Genomic DNA, 7,685 nt, shown 5'->3' on the forward strand with positions numbered 1-7,685 from the left:
CCAACAGATTATGACGTGTTCAGGGCACCAGCAATGCAAGGGCACCTTCTCTTCTAAAAATAAACAAGTTAATTTCGACATTTTTGTCCAGAACTTCACATTCAAAAATGTAGAAAAGAATTCTTAATTTTTTTAATTTATTTTTTATCTTTAAAAAAATTTTTATTGAAGTATAGTTGACACACAGTTACATTAGTTTCAGGTATACAACACAGTGATTTGACAAGTTTATACATTATGCTGTGCTCACCAGAAAAGAATTTGTAATTTTGGCATGCATGGAAGTTTTGTGCCATAATGAAATTTTGAATTACCAGTGGAGTGGGATGGGAGGACTCCATAATCTTTTCAATGTTTAGAATCTCCAAAGGGCACTGGCTGTAAGAAGTCACACACTGTATGTACAAAGTCAAATAAAAATTCTCTAACACCTCATATGTAAATCAGATAATCTAATTTTTGCAGGTGAAATTGAGATAATGTTTTAGCAGCTGGGCATATGGCAACTTTACCTACCAAAGAAATATCTATTGGAATGAAGTCTAAATGTGCCTCCAAGTGTGCTATCTTGCTTCATATACCCAAGTAAGTCACTCAAGTCCTCTAAAAAAACCCCCCGAAGCACTGAACAATCATTTCTAGCTTCATTTAAGCAGTGCATTCTATCTAGATGGGTTCATGAGGATAAATTACAGTCCTCTTTTCTTCCTTATAGTCTTCATGTTTATTCTGGACACAGAAAATTCTCTTTGCCATTCATCCCACTTCAATAAAAACATTTTATTTATACATAATAAATACATTTATACATAATAAATTTATACAAAATAAAAACATTTTATTTACACATTTAAATATTTTTCTTCACAATTTTATAGATACCTGATATCATAGTGACAATTGAGAAAAATAAAGTTTGCTACTTTTTTGTCATTTTTTAGAGAAGAATACTTTTCTCATACATACTTGTAAATTTAGTTGTTGGTTACTATTTGGAACAAAATTTTAGGAATACAAATAAATGAAGCTTGTAGTATTTCATTTCTTAAATTATTAAACCATATAAGACTACAAAATTGGTGGCAATAGTAGAGTTAGATACTGTGTAATATGTGCTAATATTTTGTTACTTTTGCTTCAAAAATTTCTTTTTGAAGTAATAAAACCTAACAAATAGGGGCACCTGGGTGGCTCAGTCAGTTAAGCATCTCTTGATTTTGGTTCAGGTCATTATCTCACAGTTTGTGAATTCGAATGCCAGTTGGGCTCTGCACTGACAGCACAGGAGCCTGCTTGGGATTCTCTCTCTCTCTCCCTCTCTCTCCCTGTCCCTTCCCTGCTTGCGAGCATGCACACACACTCTCTCTGTCTCAAAATAAATAAGTGTTAAAAAACCCTAACAGATAAAGATAAAGGCCTGCTTTTCTTATTCCCTTCCCTGAACCCCAAAAGTAATCACCATCCTGCAGTTGGTCTATTTTTTTATGCTCTTAATACATGTGTTTGTATCCATAAACAAAATATAATATTGTTTCATGGTTTGTAAAAATTTCCGTACATGTGTCTTGAAATGTTTTGAGATTTGGTTTTTTTTTTTGAGATTTAAATATGTTGATGCATGTGGAAATATTCATAGGTTTTAAGACTCTATAGCATTCTGCTGTATAAATATACTTCAATTTTTTAACCTATTGATCTTTCAGTGAATATTTTCTTGAGATAAAGGATGCTAGCTGAAATATCCTCATATAGATTTCCAGTGAAGTCTTGAAAGAGGGACTCCAGATCAATTCTTAGAAGTAGAATTGCTAGTTTGTATAATATGTGCATTTTCAGTTTCACTAGATATTTACTAAAATTTAGTAGCAAATTTTATAGAGTGCATTGAGGGTGCTTGCGTCCCCTCATGCTCCTTATTTACATTATTAGACTTTTAATGTTCTGCTAATCTTTTGTATATAAAATATTTTTCTGTTTGCTGATTGAGAAAGATAATTTTTTTTTTACATATTTATTGATCATTCTTGTGTAAATTCTATTCCTATCCGTTGCCCATTTGAAAAAACTGGATAGCCCTTTTTAAGTTGATTTGTATGATTCTAAGAAATTTACTCTAGGGATATTGGATTTTAAATACATTGTATGTATCTTAGTGTGTGATTTGTCATTTAATTTTGGTGTGTGATATCCTTGTTGCCTAAACACCTAATTTTAATTTTTTTGAAGTTTTAAAAGTCTTATTTTTCATACGTATGCCTCTAATCAGCATAGATTTAAATATGTGGTTTTGTGAGGTGAGGCCTAATTTATTGATCCTAATTTATTGAGGCCTAATTTACTGTTCCATATGGAGAGCTAATTAGAATACTACACTATTTCTTCCACAGATTTGTAATCGTTCTCTGTCTACATAAAGTTCTCATAGACACGACTTGTTGATCTGCTCCATTAATGTATTTATCTGCCATAGTGGTTTATATTATCACAGAGGATCATCTTGCTCTTTTTGCTTCTTCAAAATCTTAGATATTCTTTTTTTTTTTAATGCTTATTTATTTTTGAGAGAGAGAGAGACAGAGTGCGAGTGGGGTAGGGGCAGAGAGACAGAGAGAGAGGGAGACACAGAATCCAAAGCAGGCTCCAGGCTCTGAGCTGTCAGCACAGAGCTGGATGCGGGGCTCCAACTCACAAACCATGAGATCATGACCTGAGCTGAAGTTGGATGCCCAACCGACTGAGCCACCCAGGTGCCCCCCAAATTTTAGATATTGTTTTTATTCTTGCTTATCCTCTTCTATATGTGTTTTAGGATCCGCTACGAGTTCGATGATTTTTCAATGGGGATTTTGATTGGAGTTTGCACTGAATTTGTAGATTAATTTTGGGGGAGGATTGACCTATTTTATTGGGTCTTTATATCCATGAGATGATGTATCCTTTCATTTACTTAGTTTGACTCACTCTCCTCATATGCAAAATGAAGATTAATAATACTTACCTCAGAGGTTTTTTTGGGGGGGTTGAGAGTGTTAATTCACAAAGTGTAACTTAGAATAGTGTGCAGCACATAGTAAGCACTCACAATTATGAAGTGCTGGGGTTTTAGGAGATAATTAAATAATTCTTTTTCCCTCCCAAATTGCTCTATTGCACATATAAATGGTGATCAAAATATCACCTTTACTATAGGTGAAATGGGTCAGGGAATGTTGCTTTAGATTAGTGAAGGCTTTTTTTTTTTTTAATGTTTATTTATTTTTGAGAGACAGAGTGCAAGTGAGGGAGGGGCGGAGAGAGAGGGAGACACAGAATCCAAAGCAGGGTCCAGGCTCTGAGCTGTCATAAGGATTGAACTCACGGACCATGAAATCATGACCTGAGCTGAAGTCAGATGCTTAACTGACTGAGCCACTCAGGATACCCTGGTGAAGGTATTTTTTACAATGCTATTAGGTGATGTTGAGGCTGCTCTCCTGGTCCACCAAACCACACTTAAGTAGGACTCTACTCGCTTTCTACTCATTAAAACGAATCATATCTTTGACAGATGTTACCTTTGCTAAGTAGTTTAATAGTGATCCAATTAAGCAAAGATTTAGCAACACTGTTGTGGACATTGTCCTGAAGAGGAAAAATAAAGACAAGACAGTCACAACTCTCAGAGTGAAGTAACAACTTTGAGAGGCAGTATTACAGAACAGTGGTAATTGCATTTGATTGCTAAAAGAAGCACCAAAGAACAACACTAATCAGCTCAAATAAAAAAATTATATATAATGTAATTATATATAGTTAATATTATTACATATGTAATTATAGCAAAGAAAGTCCAGAATTCAACTTCTATAAAATCATCTTTTATTTGAAAGAATATAAAGCAATGAAAAACAGACACAATTATATAGTATTTAGATGAGGCCCATTACATTACATTAAGTACATCATTAGATTTGTTAAACAGTCATTGTTTTATTAGAGGCTTTTGTATTTTAAGCTACATACAGTAGTAACTGGGGTGAAAATAGCACACATTTATTACAGTGTGTGTTTGGGTCAGAGTGCCTTGCAGTTTTTCCAGCTTCAAATACAGGAAGGAATATTTCAAGATTTGGTTAACATCCTGGTGCTGGTTTCTGTCACTCAAAATGAAGAAAAGGAAACATGAAATGTCATGTTTTGGGGATATCAGTCTTGCAGTCTGGGTAAATTGTGTTGTAGTGAATCATATTGCTAATGGAAGTGTAACCACATATGCTTGATTAAGACTGGAATGAGACCTGGATATCTGGATTCCACTTCATGGAAGGCAAGTCCACCATTCATTCATTCATCCATCTTTTTTTTTTTCCTGTAGGTATCCAGGCTAAGGTTGTAATGAAATAGATTTCCTGTTGACTCCAGAGCATGAGAGCAGATTCTCTTTTTGTTTTGTTTTAAATTTTTTAAATGTTTATTTACTTATTTGAGTGAGAGAGAGGGAGGAGAGAAAGTATACATATGTGGGGGAGGGGCAGAGAGCAAGAGAGAGAGAGAGGGGGAGAGAGAGAGAGAGAGAGAGAGAGAGAGAGAGAGAGAGAGAGAAATAGAATCCCAAGCAGGCTCCACACTGGCAGTAGAGAGCCTGACATGGGGCTCAAACCCACGAACTGTGAGATCATGACCTGAGCCTAAATCAAGAGTCTTAACTGACTGAGCCAACCAGGTACCTCTGGTTTTTGTTTTTCTTTTTTTATGAGATAAAATATGAATAAGGTTCCCAAGAGACATTATTTCTATAAACAATATTCCTATCTTTCTACTTTCACCTTTTTGGTTTCTCTAGGATCAAAAGATTGGAAGGCCCATGGGTAGGACAGTATTCCTACCTGAAAGATCTCGGATAACATCAAGTTATTTTTCTATGTGTTTGCTTAGCAGTGGAACAATATCCCATTAAGAAGAAAGTCTGTGTAGGGGTGCTTGGGTGGCTCAGGGGGTTGGGCATCTGACTTCAGCTCAGGTCATGATCTCATGGTCCATGAGTTCGAGCCCCGCGTTGGGCTTTGTGCTCGTAGCTCAGAACCTGGAGCCTGCTTCAGATTCTGTCTCCCTCTCTGTCTGCCCCTTCCCTGCTCATGCTCTGTCTCTCTCTGTATCAAAAATAAATAAAAACATTAAAAAAAGAAGAAGACAGTCTGGGTCAATCCATCCATATGCCCATTTTTAAAATCTGTTTTCTCCTTCATCTAGCCATTTATTCAACAGATGCTTTCCAGATACCAGGCACTGTGATTCAAATATAAAAGTACTCAGTCCTCGAGCTCAAGGAGTTTTCATTCTTGTGGGAGAGACAAATATTCAAAACAACAGTTATAATATGGTAAGATACATGCCATTGTGAAGGTGTTATGGAAACTAATGCATAGAAGCCCCTATTTCTTACTGGTATAGTATAATAATAATGTGCCAGGCATTCAGAGTTTCAGATTAGCTAAAGTCTAACTCTAAGTTGCCTGGATTTAAGTCCCATCCCTTCTCCTTTGTAATTGTGTGGCCACAGACAAGTTAGGTAACTAGTGTGTGACTTGATTTCATCATTTGTGAAGTGCAGATAATAATTATTGCTTCTTGCATAAGGCTGATACCAAGATAAAACAAGTTAATAAATGTAAAGCACTAGAATTAGTAATATTTAGCAGTATTTACGTATATTCTAAAAATTAATTATAATTGTCACTCCTTATTTTGAAAATAGATTTACATTCCATTACAGCAATAGTCTCGAAAGGTAATCTATTGGTAGGAGGAAGAAAATACTAGAAATTATTTTCTATTTATCTTTCTTAACCATTTTCAATTTCTATTTTTGTGTGTCTTATAATATGTATACTGTATTAGTAGAGAAGTACACATATATAGTTTATTAATGAATAAAATATATATACAGATATTGGGGTAAATGTTAATTTCTTTTAACTGATATTCATTCAAAAGCTTAGATATGATCACATTACCGAAATATATGACACTTTTGTATACAGAAGGGACTTATAATTTGTAATTTACCAAGCACCTTTACATACATCATCTCAAGTGTCAAGAATATACTGAGTATATTAGTAACTATGTATTTTTTCTTTTTTTTTTAAACTTTAAGTTTCTTAATGTTTATTTATTTTTGAGGGAGAGAAACAGTGTGTGGGGGGGAGGGGCAGAGAGATGGAGACACAGAATCCAAAGCAGGCTCCAGGCTCTGAGCTGTCAGCACAGAGCCCAATGTGGGACTCCCACTCACGAACTGAGATCATGACCTGAGCCTTAGTTGGATGCTTAATTGACTGAACTACCCTGGCACCCCAGTAACTATGTGCTTTTCATCAGCTCCTGATTCTTGCCACATCCAAGGGGACAAAAGTGAATGGTAAGGACAGGCATACCAGAGTAAAACACTTGAAAAGTCAATTCTTACACCCTTGATGAGGCATGTGCTAGGCTTTGCAGGGCCTCAGAGAAGCTCTTTTGTATTTGCTAGTCTATTTGCTTATCGCACACACTCAGCTATTGCATGTCAATCTATATGAAACATAAAAATCGATTGGAGTATAAGTTGAACATATCATTGGTTAACATTTTCTCCTGTGTGATGGTTAATGAATGATCTTTTCTGGTATTTACTTTCCTGAGACTTTAAAAATTCTAAGAGGCAAGCATACCAAAACATTTACCATGTAAAGCAATCTGGTCTTCCTGTCCACATGACTCATTTTCAGATTTTTTTTGTGTGTAAAAGAAACTGAAGATGCCACCAAAACAACAGCTGCTTAGCTATAAATTACAAAAACAAGCCTCTCCTACAAAATTATTATTGAAGGTCTTTATTTAAAGCAATTTAGAAATTCATGAAGGATTTCACTTACTATATTCACACTTGATATAGCTTTTGAAGGCATTTAGAGAAGGTGTAGGGATTACACTGGATTAACCCCTTTTTCTTTCACTGATAATTTGAAGATTAATTTATGTAAACAAAAAGAAAAACTATATTTGATAGAAATTCCATAAGTTCACTGCATATTTAACTACGGTTCCATAAGAGCCTGTTCATTAAAAGGTAAAGTTTCTCTGGTCAAAAGAGAGAGTTATCATCAACTTCTCACTTAGAAAGATAAAACAGAGGAGATGGTGGTAATTAGCGGGAAACTTTGGGACATACAAATTATTAGGTTTGGAAATTCTGTTCTTAGTTTAAAAAAACCCATTCCCTTTACTAAAACTCATTTTTCTAAACTGAATTATTTTCTCCTTTGGTTTTGTTTTGTTTTCTTGGTTTTTAAGAGACAAAAATCCAAAGCAATTGTCTCAACATAGAGTCTACTCTGCATTTGATGCTGACTCATGCTTGCCTTGGGCCAGTCATTACCTCCTCCTTCCTCAGTTTCTCCATCTGCAAAACAAGGATAATAACACCTACCTCACAAGCTTGTTGTGTGAGTTCATTAGCTAACGTTGGTGAAGCATTCTAAAGATGGAATGTGCTTATTATCGTTACTTGTGTTATATTTATTTATATAATTTTGCAAATATAGTCTGAATTTTTTTTTTTTGATGAGAGTAAACAAATGTCAAGTTTCTCTTCTTTTGATTGTATAGGTGTGCCAGTGTGATTTGGTCTTTTAAGAAAAACAAATTTTATGAACTGCTGGTTA

This window comes from Puma concolor, chromosome A1 (genome assembly GCF_028749965.1).
Source record: "Puma concolor isolate L17-30 chromosome A1, mPumCon1.1.hap2, whole genome shotgun sequence".
NCBI classification, from domain to species: domain Eukaryota; kingdom Metazoa; phylum Chordata; class Mammalia; order Carnivora; family Felidae; genus Puma; species Puma concolor.